Consider the following 19,430-nt stretch of genomic DNA (forward strand, 5'->3'; position numbering starts at 1 on the left):
TAGTTTATGCTGGTTGAAATTCCAGTCTCAAATGTCTCCAGCAAGCACAGAAAATAAGTAACTGGATGTCTCTCTTTAAATGAGATGTAATAATCTCTATGGATCATTATAAAGCTAGTGAATGGCTAGTTAACAATTTCAGGCTACTGAGTAGTAAACCATGTTTAGGAGTTGGAGGAATTCTTGGTAATTTTCTCTCTCAAGATGTGTTTTTTTGTGGGTCAGGTTTGTTGGTATTTTGTATCTTTCTCTTATCTAGTAGTTTGTAGACAAACTGTAATAGCAGCAAAGAGACCAGTAACTGCATTTCTGGGGCTGTGTACTTTTGGAATGTCTTGCTGATAAAATGGTCTGAGCATTCAGCAACCTTAAACAAATCTAAGTAAAATAAAAAAATTAAAAATTCCAAAACCAGCAATCCAAAACAATTTCTGATATGGCAACTTTAAAATTTGAAATGTTTTTTAAAAATGTTTGGAGGCGTGCAAGTCTAGTTAAGTGTAAATCACAATTGTGGCATTTCCTTAGCGTGCTCATGATTGAGCCTGGCCTGATGATTATTAATATATATTGCTGGTCTTCCTGGAGGTACTGCAGACTCTGTATCTGGGCTTAACATTTGAGAAGAAAAGAAAACAAATGGGTGGGATGGAATGTTCCCTAATGAAATACAGTGTCTCTAGTATTTGGTTCCTGTTTAAAAATTGTATCTTGTACTGGGGACTGATGTAATCTCATAAGAGAGGAATTCACACTTCAGTGAAAGTGGCTGATTTGAACCCGTGTGTTTTGATTAGCAGCTATTCTTTGTTTCCTCTAAGTGGTTATTTGGGTTATTTCTGATTATGAAGAGTATCAACACGAGGCTGCTTATGTGGGCAGAGTAATTGATACTATGGTGAGGGTTGTTTTTTTATTAAATTTGTGTTTTTCACTGCTTCAAGCCTTAATGAAGACTCCTCTGCTTGTTGTACCTTTAGGAGCCAGTTTGGCTTTCCTAACTCAGCTCTCTGTTGAGAGAATGTTATAAAAAGTTACTTCAAAATTTTGGGGAAAGCAAATTTAATGTGTGTTTCTTAATGCCTGTAAGGGACTAAATTCTCAAAATGTAGTGTGTATTTCTAGATGAGAAAAAGGGACAGAATGCTGCTCCCTAAATGCAGCTAAGGGAGAAAATGTTCATTCATGAAACCAGCTTTACCTAAACTGCTGTCAGTAACTGTGTCTACAGCTGGAAAGCTGAAATGAGTGGTTTGTTTCAGCAGTTTGAAACCCAGAAAATCTTGAGAATACTTCTGTCATTACCTTAAAGGTCACTGTCTTGCTATGTGCAGTTTACAGTGTATTAATATTAATCTCTGCTAAACTTGAGGTGTGGATTTCTATGCTGATACAGAACATTGTTTAGTTTAACTGTGAATGAATCGAAGAGGATTTTCTGTGTGCTTTGATCCTGATGACCAGAATGTTATGTACCATTCATCCATTTGCACTACATTTCAAATGCTTTTGTCCGAATCCTGAAGTTATGAAACGTTATCTATGGAGAGAATTTGTGAATCAGAGCTTTCCAAGTTTTGAAAGTTGACAGTTTTCTGAGTCTTATTTTGGTTTTGAGGCAATAAAAGATTCCATCTTGTAGTTGTGGAGTCAATCAGTAGTTTTGGGTGGTTTTGTGGTGGGATTTTTTTTTTTTTTCCACCCCCCCATGCAACTCCATTCAGGGCTGAAGTGTACCGAGAATACAGAGAGCTTATGAGGGTCACCTGGATCTTACTCCTGACCAAAGCTGGTATGCTCCAGATACCTCAGTGTGAAAGTCAGGAACTGCTGGGGATTATTTTGATAGTTGTGCTTAATTTACAGCTTCATTATTGTATAAACACTTGATTTTAGACATTTAGATACATTTATATATGTATATATATAGATTGACATGCAGATGTAGACATTTGACACTCTTACACAATGTTTTTCTATATTTAGTATTTAGGGTTTTAAAAATCAGTTTAAAAAGTTAACTGTGGCATTTGGGGACATAAATGAATGCCAGGACAGTTTGGGAAAGTTAATCCATTCAGTTCATCACAACACTTGCCATAGCCTTAATGATTTTTGTTTTATCTTTTTTCAGTCATCTTTTTTTGGTATTTCTGGGCCAGTAAAAGTTGGCTCAAATGCTTGTCTGTGCAATTTCTGTTGTCTGTATTGTACTTTGAAAAAAAAAAACCAAAAATATTTGTGAATACATTAAAATTTGCATTTAGCTGACTCTGCTGTTGTGCATTATAGGGCAATTTTATTACTGATCTACATGTTAGAAGAGTTTAAGTGGCCATGTTATGCTGTGATAGACCTTGTAGATTTCTTAATTTTATTTTTTTTTTTTTTTTAGGGCATATCCTATATTCAAAAAGGAAAAACAAGGGGGGAGAGGAGGAAGAAGGGAAGTTAATTTGCCAAATTGCCATCTCCATTAAGAAAGTCTGGGCATTTCATTGTGAGTGAAACAAAGCTCTAGGTTAAAGCTGTCCACATACATTAGTCAGAGGAAGGGAAGGCAATAAATTAATTTGGCCCTAAGAGTTTACCAGAAATTCAAGCTCTCCTGTGTTTATAACATGAAGATGTTCTCCAGGCTCTGGTTAGTGATGGTGCTCACTGTGCCTCAGGCTCTGCAAAGGTTTCTGGACTTCCCCAGCAGCACCTATAAGGTGACCTCGGAGCTACTGTAGTGAAATGAGGCAATGAAGCACCTAGGTGCCACTAATTACCAGGTAGTGGGCATGAGCTTGTGTTAAGACCACCTGTGCCTGATTATGGTGGGCCCCCACTGAGCATGAGCAGGATTAAGGGGCCAATAAAAGGTGAGTCCTGAGACACAAGCTCAGCTCACTCCAGAGCAAACCAACAGAGAGGTTAGTTGCTTCCAGAGCTGTAGCACTGAGCCAGGATAACTAATCCTGAGGAAATAGACTCAGGGCACTTTTTGTGCACTTCTGCTGGAACACCTGTTGGACCTTGGAGCACCGAGCCCTAAGAGAGGTTTGTCTTGCAACGCTTCTCCTCGGAGCTTCTCTGTGCAGTTGGGCTTTGCCTCTTTGGGTTGGGAGGCACAAGACAGTGTTTCACTGGGAAGGAATGTCTTGGTGGGAAGCTGCTTTTCCAGCAATGTGTGACCAGCATCCAGCTAAAGAAATTGCTCTACGCTTGCCAAAATTGCAAAGCAATTTAATACATCTCTGCAAACCTGGGAAGGTGTTAAGTTTGTATCACCAACAGTGACCAGGAGAAGTGTGAAGAAGGTAAATAGCAATTTCCTGGGGCTACTGAAATGTGGAAGGATAGAGGTATTAAGATGACTTATGATATCTGTGTATTTTCAGCCATTGGCCAGTCCAGCTGCAGCCCCCTCTCCACTGAAGTTTAGGATAGGGTCTAACAGTTTAGGGTGCTGTATTTGACACCTTAAACCTGGTGCTGTTTAATGTCAAATCCAAACTGTGATTTCAGCCTCTCTTTGGGCTTCTGGAGTTTGTTATTCCATCCCAGCAGACAATTCATGTCATAAGAAACAGCTTCTGGTGTAAAAGTAGGAGGAGATAGATGGATTGAGTTTGTTTCAGGATTATATTATCTGTATCCTTGACTTTAAGGACAAATTATCTTTAAATATTTTACTTCAGTTCGGAGGGAAATATTTGGCATAGTGATTGTAATGGGAGTCAAAACTTATAGGGTTCTGCACCCAAGTGTTGTCTTGTTGCTTAAAGCAGTTGATGCGACGTCTGTGCCCTGTTTCAAAAAGCTGTTATGACAGATATGAGGGCATTTTAAACTTGAAGTACTTTATGATACAGAGCAGCTCAAAAAAGGATGGGGTTGAGCATGAAGAAACACTGCAGAGTCTGATGCTTGCTACAGGAACCAGTATTTGAAATCTCAGGCTGAAAGAAGTTATGTAGCCACAGTTATTTTAGTAAATATTTATGATCCAAAGTTTTTTTCTGTTTGGGTATTTTCCTGAGACCTTCGAAGAGCCTTTATGTGTATTACTTTTCTCTTTAAAAGTGAAAGCCTTTCTGTGGATTTGGGGTTTTGTTTTTTGCTTGTTTAAAAGGAAAAAATAAAAGCAAAGCAAAGCATGTTTGAAATGCTATAATGCAGCAGTTTCCCCTTTCCTCTTGTCATGGTGGTTGCTTTCTGTTCCATATCTCTTGATACCAACTGCAGGCCCGTAAGTGCGAAATGAGAGGAAGAAATAGCACTGGATTTGACTTGGAGCTCTCTACTAGCATGGCACAGAGAAACTACAGCTTGGCAGGTCTGTACAGTGTTATTTAGCACATCATAAATGCTCTAAAGTTCCCTCTCAAGGTCAGATATCTGCAGTCTACTCCAGGGTTGTATTTTACAAGTGTTCTGAAAGAATGAGGGTAAAAAACAAAAGCTGGTTTTCAAAGTGCTTTAGTAGCCCAAATTCATCATAACTTCCAGGGCTGGTGATGCAGTGCAGCTTTGGGGTCTGGATTAACTCTGGGTTAACCAGCTCTCCTGGTTTTCAGATTGCCAGCTGGCTGTAGCTGATAGAAATGGATCTTGAACTAAGTCCTGATTTGGATGTTGTGTTTTAAATGGTGTTTGATCATTTCTGTACTTAGCACGTGGCCTGAAGATTTGAGCTCACTGAGCCCATGATGCTGCTGTGGGTATGGCCGGGAGCCCAGCAGGATGGAGCAGTCCCAGCTGTATGGGCACAGCCCCAGCTTCACATGTGACAAGGAAACCCTTCTGTCAGTAACCTGCTTTTACTGTCCCACTCCTAGCTTCAGCCTTCACCAATAACTGTTAGCAGCTGGACTAGAAAACAAGAAAAGTGTCAGGAAGGCTTTTGATCTTGGGTGTGCAGGCAGTCATTCACAGTACTCTATTATGGTGTAACAGAGTACTTAAACTTTTGTTTGCCCAAAGATATCAGTGGGATATTGCTTCTCACATGGATTTGCAGCGATTGTCTCATTCTTCAAATTGTCTCCATGTCAGTTACCTGACCATCCAGAGAGAAAAAACCAAAAAAGCCAATGGCACTGTGAACTTGGTGTGGAAGGTCTGTATCAACAAGTGGCTCAGGAGCACCCCACCTACAAGCAGGGTGCAGAGGAGTGACTTTGAAAGCCCAGTATCAATAGTCAAACACCATTGCAGTGCTCTTGGTTTGAGCAAAAGATATTCCTTTGTGTTGAGTTGGCCAGCACTGATAACCCTGAACAGACTGCTGGGGCTCTGGGCACATTGCCCCTTACCATGGCAAGCAGCTCTGCCAACTGCTGCCCCCCATGGGCACAGTAACATTTCTGAGCTTCCCTTCCTCAGTATTGGGCTTAGGCTTTAGTCTTAAATTCCTGAAGTATGCTGAAGGCTTCCTTGCAGTCTGATGAGTCTGCTTTATCCTGAATGGAAATAAAGGGCAAAGGAAGTGGCTTCCCACCACTTATCAAAATGATTGAGTCCGTGTGGGAAACAATGTGAAGAAAATGGGAGGACACTCAGCTGTAAAATGCTTCCCAAGTTGGTCTTCCTGTGGAATATTGCCTTATCAGATCCTACCATAAATGAGTGATTGGCTAAGGCATCCTTGAAATGGTAAATGAGATTTTTTTTTTTCTAAAAATTTTCTAAAGATTCTCAACTGAAATGACATATATAAAACTGTGATGTGCCAGGGCTAAAAGACAAGCATAGGGTGGAACTTCACCTCTTTTTTTTTTTTTTAGGTTAAAGAAATCAAGGTCATCTAAACTAATTCAGAGAATCTATTATAACCAAGAGACATCAAAGCATGGCATAACTTGGTCTTCATAACATTTGTAAAATTAAATATTAAAGTCATTCAAGTTAGGGGAATAAAAATTGACATATGCATGTGTCAGGTACTGTAATTCATCAATCAACATCATGAAACTGAGCTTTTTCAGCATTTGATCAAAGGTTACCTGCACAGGTTTCACTTTTTTTTTCCATTAACCCATTTTCTTTTTTGCACATCCTCTAGGGCTTTCACTAACAAGATGTTTCAAAGAATTTAAGAAACCCTCAAATAAGTAGTCTCAAACTGGCAAATGTGCTTAACCTTTAGAGAGAAGTTTTAAGAGGGTAAAGACCATACTGCCCCCTTGTTTTATTTTATGGCCTTCAGACATGTAGGAAATATTTGGGAATCTTTTATTTTCAGGATTGTTTCTGCTGCTTCTAATGGGGAGAAATTGCATTTTCTTTTGAGAGTCCCTGTTGAAATCTATTAGAATTCAGATCAGTGCAGCTGGAGAAGGAAGAGGCAGAGTATTCATGTGCATAAAATGCTGAAATAGCTAGAAATCAAAATCTAGAAACAAGGAGAGAATTTGGCCTCCGTTTTGCTTGTGCTGTTTTGTTGAAGGATTTTCTGTCCAGAAATTCATCCTGACTGGAGGCTGCCTTACGTTTGTGTGTGGTAGTTGTATTCCACAGCAGGAATAAAGGAGTTTCAGGCATGGGAGAAGTATTTTGGAGAGCAGCTTGTTTAAGGGTTCACACACTCTGCCTCACTGTGTTGTAGGACTGACTGGTTCCTGAACTATTCCTTTTTGTAAGTCCTATTTTTACATTTGAAAGGAGTAGCTCAGGCCTCCTGGGGAATCCAAACTACTGGTACCATAAATCTGAAGAAGGAAAGAAATCCAGGAATACTGGTCCTATGCCCTACTTTTTCTGTCCTGGTGCTACTAGACTCCTAGTTTCCCTGTTCCTTGCTTCTTAACTTGCATCTGGTAGTGGACTTTTTTTTTTTTCCTTTATACTCTCTTCACTATCTTGATTCCCCTCCTTGTCAAGAATATTCAAACCTTTTTTCTCTCTGACGTTGTCAAGAAGCATAATGCAGAGCCAGCAACACACAGAGGATGAAACCAATCTTGCCATAGGCTCTAAAGCACCTTTCTATAATACACTTCTATGTAGAAGATAGGAGACTAAAAAAATAAAATCCGTACAATTACTAGATTATTTTAAAATTATATTTTCAAGGAATGAAATTGACTGGATTTCTCAATTTGCTTAGTTTGAATCATATGCAGGCTCAGAAAAGTCTGTGGGACTGAGCCTTCTTGGTCTCCTGACTCATCTCCTGAATGTCTGCCTTTAGTCTATAGTGAATAATTAATTTAGCCCATTGGTATGGTATAGAAGTAATCTCTTCCTTGCCAAACCATGCTATCGCTGCTCTGAAATGAAGAATTATTTAACAGCACAGTTTATCCAGGAGGTCAAACATTGCATGAAGCCTTTATTATTTCCAATATTTAAATTACTACACCAATTTTTATTCTTCCTTGATTACCTTCTGAAAGTTAGGGATTTCGTGATTTAGGTGTTCGGCTTAAATAACTGAGATCACAAATGCATCTGCAAAGCCAGTTGTGGTTTAGGTTTTTTTTCCCTTTGTTTAAAGGATTCACCCTTTCAAAAGTGTTGATCTGTTGGGATATTTCCTTTTCTCCAATGAGAGGTGAATATCAGATTTGGAGATGTGATAATAAACATTTCTCAGTAAGTGGAAGGATCCTGATGGAGTCAGTATTGCCAACCCAGGACTGATTATTCATTTGTTCAGCCCAGTTCTGCTGGCATTGGAGAGCAGTGAGGGAAAATGAGCAGCCTCATTTTGGAATCTGTTGAGGCTGAACAGTACATCTACAGTGCACATGGCAAAACCCAATGTGGATTTTTAGAAATTATTTACATTTGAATAATCTGGAATGATATGAATTTTAAGGTTTTATATTGATCCCTTAAAATGAAATCTACTTGATTTGGTGAGCATTAGCACCTATTGAAGGCAGGTTTACAAAATGTGTAAAATATTTGTATAGAGGAAAATGCCATATGTGTTTTATGTATTTTTAAAATGTAATCCAGTTGATTTTTCTGTCTAGGGAGCAGGTCTATCTGGACTAAGTGTAGGAACACAGAACATATTCTCAGGTCTTGTACCAGTTTTGTCATACACTGACTTTTTCATCAGTGCTCTGGCACTTCAGTGATACGTTGTTGAAAAACAAGTATGTTCTACTAAAGTAAGGCACGTCACTGAAAATAACTCACTCGAGATGGCTCCAAAGGCTTCAGAATTCACTTTAGAAAAATTGTCACTGGAATTTCAGTGGTTGCTTTTTCTGCTCTTTTTTTAAATGTGTTTTGTCAAAATTTGCAGTATTTAAAAGCAGCAGTGACTGAACACTCCTGCTCTGTATAGACATAAGATAACGTGGTGGGTCCCCTATGAGACAGGGAGAAACCCAGTCAGAGAAGAGTGATACCAGCTGCCAACTTTACAGCTAGGATTGCATCAGCATTTCACTTCAGTGTTCTTTACAGTTCTCCTTTCTATCAGTGTGTGAGCTTCTGAAGGTGCTTTCTGCTTCTTAGAAACCCAGTTGCAGGAGGAAAACAAGGATGTTTTTTTCTCCTCTGCCTCAAGAAATAAGAGCCAGCCTACTTAACATTTCCAGCCTGCTGGGTAATTACTGTTCATGTGGCTAAACCACAGGGATCTGGTAACTCCACTTCTATGGCTCTGGCAGGTAATCCATCCACCCCACTGTCTTGTGCATTAACTCCACCTTTGTGTAGCCATAGGAAGTCAAATGTCATCCAGACTTTAAAAGCCATCTTTATTTTCCCCAAATCTTAGCTTTTGTCCATGACAATCCTTGAGCAGGACTTCTGTGTACTTCTACCCCAAGCTTGTAAAGAATTTGGCAAATATGGTATCAAATACATGGGACAAAACTGGTTCACCTACAGTTGGAAATAAGTAAGGCAAATCTCAGTGAGTATCTTGGGGTGAATCAGGGCATCAGTTGGTTATCTAAGCATGAACAGATTAGACTTGCTCCATGTAGTACTTGATTGGTTTTAGGCTTTTCTTCCAGTAAGATTTCTTTCCAAGCTGTTTTCTGTCCTGATTCATGCCCTTTAATCTCTGATTCAGAAGTTCAAAGCATTGAAACAAAGCACTGCTTCTTGTGGTAAGACTGAACCTATTAAGTAACAGTGAGTAACAATAATTGGGTCTTTTTGTGTATGTCTGAAAATGGCATTAAAAAACCCAGACTTTTTTATACTACCTACAGCCTTGTTTTAGACTTACAAGAATGGTCTAGACCCAGCTTTGGCTCTGCAGATGTGGGAAACTTTTATTTTCAACTCCTGTTTCTCTAAGATGAGAGCTGACATTGGCTACGCAGCGAACACGCCAGAGGAACTTTTTCTGGGTCGTGGATAACCCTCCACGTTTGTAAATTCTACTGATCTGAAATGACAGCTTGGTTTCAAGTGCCCTCTAGTGGCAAATGGGATTTTGGATGAGGTGTCTGAAATAAAATCTGCGAGAAGGAAAGGCAAAGCCATTCTCAAAACCTTTTAGGAATGACCAAGGTAATTTTTGCCCTGGTGCATTAATTGCTGCTCTGGTACTACAGAGAGCAGGAGGAAGGATTGCATGCTAAGAATGGGCTAATATTTGTCAGCTATTTTTCTGCTGAATTTTGAGGATATAAGCATATACCAGAAGAAAAGCATCTAAAGAAATTCTTGCAACTGTATCCCATCAGAAGGGGAACTCCAAGTAACTGGAGCTGTGACTATTTCCCATGACCAGGTTCTGTCTGTTGGTGAGGAAGATGCTTACAAGCTATGCTGTCAACCTCCTCAGCTGCTAAAGTTCAGATACTACTATGATTTGCATGTGAAAATTGGCATCAGAATGAGAAGAATGAAGTGGGGTGGCACTGCACTTGGCATGGAGTGGCTCCCAGGTTCCTGCAGAGCCCCTGAAGCTAGAGCACACTTTTCCAGCTGCCACTGACAGAAAGCCAGCTCTGAGATGTCAGAGAGCAAACTTTGTTGCCTGGGTAGATTTAAGAGAAGGATGGTTTCACAACTGTTTAATGAGTGTACTTTGCCCAAGGAATCACACCAGTGAATTGAATGGACCAGAGAAGGGAGAGATGTGGAGTTCACCACTGATGATGGTGCCAGCACTGAGCTCCAGGTTTATCCCCCTCTGATTTCTGCTGCCTTTGAAATAACTTGATCCTTATGGGTGCAGCTTTAGGGTGGCTACTGGGCTCCTAGCCAATGCATAAATGCATAGGGAGAGCATATTTAGCAGTATTAAGAGAGCAGTAAAATAAAATGCATTCTCTCATTTCATTAAAGGGATGCTGAAAGGTTTCTTTTCCTCTTATAATATCTGTAGGTACTATAAAATGCTTGCTGGGATACTTTACTAAGCAAATACACATCCATGTATATTCTTGTGAGTGAGGGATGCTTTCCAGCCTACCTGTGGAAGCTCTGACTGCCCCAGGGGAACTGAGTGCCAGTAACAGGGATGCAGATGTCTTATGCTTGAATCACATCTGAACTCTGTCACATGTCCCAGGCAGGTCACCTGCCAGGCCCCAGCCAGGGAAGCCCTTCCCAGACAGCTGCTGGTTGTGCTGATGTGGTGTTTACTGTAAGAATTCATCGTAGCTTTTCCATTTAGAGATCTGCCTTCTAATCCTGAAAGCTTAGGCCTGAAGTATTTACTACATGGGGTTCTCCAAGCAAAAGAAACCTTGCCTTGAAGGAATACTGGTATTTAATTTATTTTCATGACAGAAGTATCAAACTAATTTGGTAATAAGAGTATGGCAATGCGTTATTATACAATATTTATGATGTTTATCAGCCAAAATGTGAATTAAGGATACTGGGAACAGATTTTTCCAGGGTACAAAACATTAAGCAGTGGAGTTTCAAGCCTTTATTTTTATTTAGTTGCACCATCTAGTGGCCAAGCCCATCCCAATACTCCAACTGGGCCCTAGAAGTGCTGTGGTACCGAGCTTCATCCCCTGAGGACACTCAAAGTGCATCCTATTGTTTGCCAAATACCTGGAGAAATTCAGATAGATAAAAAAGCAGATTGGAATTTGTGTTTTCCACAAAATATCAAATGTGAGAAGGATGCATCCCGAGGCACCAAGCAGCACTGACTTGCAGTGTGCTTGACAGTCTCTCTCCAAATGGAATTCTGCATGAGATGTAAAAGTAGGAAAACATTTTAATGATATCTATCTGGGTGATAGCTGAGCTTCCTGATGCAATGTGAAAACTCACAGACATCTAGGAGTAGAACTCATTGTGACAGTATCTTTTTTTTCTTTTTGGAAAGGTAGCATTGAAAATTCATTTTATCTTTAATTAAAAAATAGAAGCCATTGATTTTAGGGTTGTCTAAGTTACTGCCTTCAATGCTGTTTACAAGAAGCCTGAGTACTCTGTACCTTGCTATGACAGCAAGTAATGTAAAGTATTTCTGTTACCACAATGTAGAATATGCTGGAGCCAGCTGGGGTAACAGTTCTATGGTTAGAGTGGAAAATGGTTCATATATAAAGGGATTCATTCCTCTTTGAGAAAGTCACAGGCCAAATATAAGCAATTGTGCTAATTCTTCTGTCCTGCTTTCACACACTGCACTATTCTTTTCAGCACTTTGAAGGATGTTTTTAAAGAAAATATATATAGTTCAAAGGTTTCTTCATATAGAATGAACCATTTCCTCAAATTAACATTAAGCTCATCTTTGTAGAGTCTTGGGGGTGTTAAGAGGAAATCCGTCAGTCAGGATCATTTTGTGTTCCTACCTCAGCTAAAAATCTCCTTTAATCAGAAGTAGGTACATCTAGCATGCTGACCTCTTGCAGAAAGAGTGGATGATGAAAGATTATTTTGTGAACATGTTTGGGTTTGTGGTGTTTGGGTTTTTGTTTGTTTGGGGTTTTTGTATTTTGTTTGGGTTTTTTTTTTGGAAAGCATCCTGGGAATAGGAAGTTTTGGGCCTTGAAGCAATGTTCTTTCCCTTGCTAGTTTCTTGGGTGGGAGTACTGGGGGAGAAAAGAGAATATTCATGGCTTGGACATTGCTTTTGTTGCATTTGCAAAGCACACTCTAAAGGTGTGTGTTGAAGCATTAATATAGGCAGGAGTACATTTTTCTTTTACATTACTGATCCATCTAATTTTCTTGTTAGCCAAGTGGGGGGAATACTTTCTAGTAGAAGAGATGAAAATTCAATTTATTGTCTCTTTCATGTTACAGAAGGTCTCCAGGATTAATAAAGGAGCAGTTGTGTTATTTTGGAAAATACATATAATAGCATTGCCTGGGAATAATTTCATAGAATGTTTTCCTTAAAGATATGACACCCCTCCCCCCCCCAAAACAAACAAGCAAAAAAACCCCCAAAAAAACAAAAACCAAAAAAGGTCTGTAGGGTATTGCTTAATTTTCTGTCTTTAAAAGATGTAGATTACAATTTTGCATAAGTTTAACTTTTCTTCAAAAGAGATGATGTCAGAAGGCTCTTGTCTGGCTTTGCAATAACTTTGGGCTTAGAGCTTCAAGTTAATTTCAAGTATAAAAAATATTTCAATAAATAATGTTGTATTCATCTGACCTATGTTTTGTTGTGTTCACTTAGTCTTATGAAGACATTCATGTCTTCTCATTTTTTATTTCAACAAATATCAGAATGACATTTGTCTTTTTGTTGTTTTGCTTTCATACAGGTTGTGGGAAAGAGAGAGGGAGTGTGGTTGATGTGACTAAACCTCAGCAGCTGTTGGCACTGCTGCCCAAAGAGCTCCTGTAAGGAACAGGCCATGCCCAGAAGCAGCTGCAAGAGCTGGCAGGTAAGAAATACCCCTGGGTTGTCTTGTTGAGAAAACTTAAACTTTTTTTTTTCTTTGCTTGATAGTAGTGTTTTTGTTTCAGATTTTTTGTTTCATAAAGGGCAGGCAAACATTTTTAATGTTGTAAAGTTCTTAAAGGACCACATCTTCTTTTTAGCTGCATTAATGATGGGGTTGAGCTTTGGTGAGGGTGTTTGTTCAAAAAGGTGTGTGTTCAGCTCTTCATTATTCCTGTGATTCCAAGTCTTGTGGAGTTTTTCTGATCTTTTTCAAAGTGTCCTGAGTACCACATACAGAGTGCTGTCTGGAAATAAAGTAATAATACCTGTTCTGCATACTTTGCTGTATAAAAGAAAATTTACATTTCGCATCTGTGAGTTACACAACTGTCTCAACTTTGAGTGACTCTGGACTGTTCTCCTCTGTCGAAGACTCTGCTCTGGATGTCTAGATTCATTTCAGCATGAAATGTCAGGATGTCAGGCCCATATTGAATGCATTGGAACCAAAGGAAAACATTTCTGCAACCCCCTGTGATGAGCAAGGGGAGCTGCACACACGGTTCAACTCCAGAGTTTCGCTGCTCCACATGTGGTGCCCCACACGCAAATCCTGGTGTGTGGGTGGATGCAGCCCTGCTGGGTATGGGTCTGGGAGCCACAGAGCTGGTGGCCCTGCACCCTGCCATAAGGAGCTTGTAGTGCTCTACCTGGTAGTATTGGTGAGAGACAACATTTATTTTTATTTCTGCCTTGTGAAAACCATGTTTTGGGGTAAGACGCTCTCCTCGCTGTCACATTGTGTCTGAAATAGCTGAAATAATTGAACAATCCCTGTGGAGTAGCCTCCTCTGCAGGGCCTTCTCAACCCCAGTAAGATGCTGGTGCTGTGCTGTGAGTTGTGCTGGAAGGGGTATTTGCCATCGGGTTTCCATGTGGTCTACTGATACGAATGTCCTCTAGTGCTAAGGAGCTTCTGTGTTTAAAGCCTCTCTTTCTCAGCAAATATTTATAGGCACAAAAGCTGCAAGCACACAGCTGAAATTAGAGTGATACTAAAATGCAACAAGAGAGATTTGCCAAATCTGCTTGATACCACTTTGGTCAAATCAAGCTTTTAAAATTTTTTAAATCTCCTCCACTATTTTGAAGTGTGTCAGAGGTTTAGCAGGGACTCCCACTTTTATTTGTGCTCATTTTTGCCCTATCCTGTTCTAAATTATGCTTTTTCCTTTCCTTATTTTTTGGGTGAATTTCACCACAGATCCTCCCCAGGGCTTTCTTTTCCTGGCACCATTGCAGTAATCATGCTTCTGCCTAATACTGCCCTGTGGGGCTCTGGCTTAGGTTTTGCCTACACTCCTGTGAGGAGCAAGAAGCCTTAAGTTTTGCCTTTGCCCAGGCATGTGCATGGCAAGCAGCATATCTAGAAGACCTGAAATGAGATTAGCTCGAGCAAGTGGGACAGCTGGGAAGAAAGCACTGCAAGTTAGGCTGAAGGTGGGGTACCAGATATATATGTACCACCTTAAGAAGGTGCTGTTTTAGCATTAGTCCATACAGATAGAGAGATGTGGAAAAAAAAAATTCAGGCACTTTTGGCATTGTGAAAACCATGACTGTCAGTTTGCTGAAAGTAAATAGAAAGTAGCTGTGAGGATGGAAAATGGCTGGCTGTAGCAGATAAGTAGTGGCTGGAGAAGTCTTTCATCAGCAATCCTCTAGGAAAAGCAGCCAAACAGCCATAGGGCTGGGAGAAGTCTGCCTTATCAATCAACCTAACCCAAGAAAACACTGCAGGGAAGCCAATGTTCAGGTTTGCCAGTTCTCTGTGTATTGTACAGAAATGCAACTGCTTACAACAGTCTGAGCAAAGCAAATTGTGCAAGGAAGGGGGGTAAGGAGAAATGCTGGGTTATTCTAAGAGCTGCTCATCCACAAAAAGCCCCCAGGCACTTCTAAATCCTCCTGGATCCATATGCAGACTTCTGCCCAGCTGGCACTTGTCTTCAGTGCAGTTAGAAGCCAGCACTACTGGCAAGCCAGTTCTGGGAATGGTGAAGTTAACCAACATGTAAAGAGGAAAGCCCAGGTTGGTTTTCATGCTCCGAAAAGTTTCGCTCCAGCCAAAGTTTTCAGCAGTTTCAAAATGACAGTAATCTTGAGTCTCTCCTCAATTAGGAGAGTTGGGTAGGTTTCCTGAGATTGAGAGAGTTCAAGTTGAACCCTAAACTCAAGTACTGGGGAGCTGCCTTGGGTGTGAAACAGGGAAAGTCTCAGGAATGTATTTCAGTTATGTGATGGTTTCAGTTCTGCCTGTCCGGTTTGTCTGGCAAAGCTTTTTTCTGCCAATCCGATCTGGTAGTGGTCATCATTAAGGTATTTTGGTTTTGTTTGGCTTTTCAGTGATGTTGGTAACAAGAGCCTTGCAAGCTGCTTCTTTGGGCTTTGTTCTGATTTTATGAACTTTTTGTCAGTGCTAGATAAAAATGAAGAAACAACTGGTGAGCAAAACTTACTGATATCTTCATTTAAAGCTTGGCCAGAATGTTTCAGGAAGGTTACTTGTGAAAGTAATGCTTATTTGAAAGATGCCAGGTCTGAGCAGGAAACAGGTTATGGTGGGGTCTGTCAAATGTTGATTGCTCCCATCAGCTGACCTTGTGACTTTGGGTATTGGACACAAAATTTTCAGGAGGAACTTGACAGTTTCTCTCTTACAGATTAATGGAATGACAGCATCACTCATGAGTGAATGTTTCTTGGTATAAATATAATGTCAAGATATGAAGACTTGAAGCAGAACTAAGAGTATTCCTATGGAGGTAGTTTGGTTGCAGAAACATTAATTTGGAGCCCAAAAAATAGTATTCATAAAAATCTGAGCTGGGTTTCAGTTCAGGAAGAGTGTGCTTAATGCTGCTTAATCCGGACCTGGCTGTTAGGAAGAGAAGGGCCAGAAAACTACTAAGCACAAATCTATATAAGGATTTTACTTTGCCTTTTATAGATGATCAACTCTATTTTAAGAATGAACATGTCTTTTAAACCTTTAAAATCTTTCAGCATGTAGGAAAGTGTCAGTGGAAGCACTGCCTTTCTCACTGTTTCTGGGTTTTTATAGTTCCCCAGCAGTGCTGAGGGCTCACAGCACCCCTTAGCCACCATCTCTCTGAACTACCACATCTAGAAAAAAGTTCACATAAGCCCTATTGTAGGAGGGATCTCTGTCCACATAACTTGTAGGCTCTGCTGGGAGTTTTGGGAAGTTAGCTTAGAGTGGTGAGTTTATTCCTGCCCCATATCATACTGCTTATTTGCTTCCTCCCACATCACTACCAGACCATTTTAGATAAATATCTGGGCCCTCATATGGACTGTATTCTAAATTAAGAGCCACAGAAAGAGGGTGTATTGACAAATGCAATGATTGGAGAGTTCTGCTCTGCAATTCAACTTTTTGACATCTACTGAGGATCCTGAATCTGCTGTTAAAAATATCCAAAAGGCAAAGGAGACTGAGAAAATGTAAGAGAGCTTAATATGTAACATCTTGGACCTCTTGTTGATTCTGCTCCATTATTCCTTCAGTGGTGTGTTTTCTTGATAGGAGACACTGTATGATCACTCCAGACAGATGTTTGCAGATGTTACTGAATCAGAATTATCTAAATCTTTCTGGTTTGTATCTAGTGGGAATTTTTCCTTGCAATCAAAAGCTCTGAATGTTTTAAGCCCTTGGAAAAAAAGCCTGGAAAACTATAGAACTGGTGTTAATCTATTTTCTTTGCCTCAGTATTATTGTCTATTACCCTTATTTTTGAGGTGCATCTGCTTCCATGTTCCCATTTAGAGAAATAATCTTAAAATCATCTATGGCATGAACTGTGGGCTTTGGCCAAGGGACAGTACAGTAGGAAGTCGTATCATAATTGCTCTAAGGGCTCTGGGTGTATTGTCAGTGTGACAAAGCCCAATTGGCTTCATTGAAGCTATTTTTGAGTAAATAAACTAGTTTAATAGACAGCAAGTTTCTCCCTCTGTTTCTACTGTCGCTGCACCTTTTTAAATGTAAAATGTGGCTTCACTGTAGCAACCCATTAAAGAAAGATAATATTTCATTCAGGTAACTATTGCCTTTCTGCTTAAAGGAAAAACTCCATTGTGAGCTTAGTAAAGAATTTAATTTGATGTATATCTGCAGGAAGTAAGCCTTACATCAAAAAGTAAGTACCAGCAGCTGGGTTCAATATGGGATTTGACACTGTTTTCTATAAGCTCTTTACCAAATGTGTGCAGTTTCTGAAATAGCCACATGCCCACCTTATTATGATCCTTTCCTGGAAAGAGAAATACCTTTAATCTTAAATATGACATTCACATGCTTATTTTTTTAAGAATTGATTTAATATGAAGGATTTTATTTCCTGTTTTTTATTAAGATCCAGGTTCCTTGTCAAAGTACTGCCGTAAGTAACAAGCTATTGCACATCCTGTTCTTCATTAAAACAGGCAGGATATCAAAGTAAAAAACATAAGAAACATAAATGTAGAGGAATTTTAGGATTGAACTGTAATCTATACCATGCAAGTGACTTAATAAGGATCTCAAATGATAAAGGAATTCAAGTCTGGGCAACATAACCAGAACAACTTTTCCCCCCCCCTAACTTATGATCTGAACTACTATTTTTTTCCTGTACTATTAAAAACATCATGTTCTTGAATTAGTAGTTATGTTAATTTATGAAGAAACTTGAAAGAGATAAACAATCATTAATTCCTGCTAGTGCTGTTACTCTTCTGAAATTCTTATTTTTCAGAATGTTAGTCTGTTCCAGTCAGTACAGATGAATGCAAATCTTTTTATGAATAACTGATTGCTTTAAGAGATTGTTGCTTGCCATTCTAATAATATTTATGGTCACTTTCAGCAAATACTATGTTAATTCAATTTGTTGTTGTGAGTTTCCACCTGAAACAAACTTGATCTGTCCAGGAACTGATATACACTTACCTAGTTAGGACAGGCAATGATCCACAAATATGATTTTTATTTGACCAGTTGCACCTAATTAATATGCTCCTGCAGGGTCTGATGATGGCGGATGTGAAATATGAAATATCCTCAGGGAGATGGAGAATGTGGGGATGTCTGCAGATAAGGATCCATTAGGTTTAATCTAGACATCATGGCTGGCCAGAGCAGTGCAGGAATAGCATGACAGGTTCCATGTAAACTGGTGACTAGAGCATATCTCCACCAAGGCTGCTGGGTTTGAAATAAATATTTTTACTGCCCTGTCACTTATATTTTTAGTTACTTTGGTTGGCTGGAGCTGGCATGAATGTATTTAGCAGAGTTGCATTCTTATCTGGAAGTTTGGCACAGAAAGCAAGTGAAACTGAATTTAATCCACAGAAACATTCTTTGTTTATTTCTGTATTGGTTAACAACAGAATCAAGTTAAATTTCCACAAATGTAATATTGGAAATACATAGAGGTAAACCAAAGTGGTGTTGGATTGGCATTATTCTGCAAAAATGTATGTGTGAGGGGGGAATGGTCCAAATCAAACAAGAGTAAGCAAATTTTTTGGATCCACAAACCTATAAAAGACAGGGAATTTCCTTTTGGCACAGATATATGGGGGACTGGGGAAACCTCATTGTATCATGGAGCTGGAGCTTAGTGTGGCTTGAAAATCACCCTTGCATCTGAGGCAGCTGGCACAAAATGAAGGCAATTACTCCAAGAGGTGTTTTTTATGTAAAAAAAACCTACAAGCAAACACAGAAGGTAAAGGACACAAAGGAAAAAACCAGAGAGGAGTTAAATATACAATTGGACAGGTCCTGACTTTGTTCTGTGGTGTATGAAATAAGCCACTGTTCACCTCTATTGAGATGAGTGTGAGTTCTTGCACTGGAAATGTGCATAAAGCCAATGTTCCCTGGGAGACACAGGCTAGCAAGGACCTAATCCTCTCTAATCCCTGATAGAAAAATTACACAGATACCACAAACTTTGAAGAAAGAATATATTAAAAGAAGCCTTAGTGGTAAAAAAAAAAAATAAAAAGAAAACCCAAGCTTGAAAATCTTCAGGGGCAATAGGATGTCTTTAACCAATGCTTTCAGCAACACCCAAGTCTGTTTTGCTCTATTTGTCCCACTTGCCAAGAGCTGCTCCACCCAAAATGCAGTGCAATGACCCTAAAGTGTGGGCTGATGCAACCTGATGGGAAAAACACTTCCTGCTTTTTCCCTCTGTTTTGGGAGGGGGAATCTTTCTAGCATGCAAGCCCAGAGCAAGCTGCATCTAAATCAGTGGGGGATTTGAAAGTGAGGAGAGCTGGGAATCAGAGCAGTGGGTAACAATAGGAGCCTCTTCCATGGCAAAGGTGGAGGGGAGAGGTGCCAGGCCTGGCTCAATTGAGGGGATGAGCTGTCTGGAAGATCAAGTGTGTTGTCCACTGGGGAATTGTAGCCAGGCAAGGTAGAAGATCCATGCCAATTCACTCACCCCGTGTCTCCAGAGCCTATTAATTGCAAACGCAGTTCACTGCCTTGTGAGTTGGCAACAGGAGGTTCCAAGTGGGAATGCCAACATACATCTGCCTGCTGAGGCTGCAACTGCACCTTGTC

This window comes from Calypte anna, chromosome 11 (assembly GCF_003957555.1).
Source record: "Calypte anna isolate BGI_N300 chromosome 11, bCalAnn1_v1.p, whole genome shotgun sequence".
In the NCBI taxonomy this organism is placed as follows: Eukaryota; Metazoa; Chordata; class Aves; order Apodiformes; family Trochilidae; genus Calypte; species Calypte anna.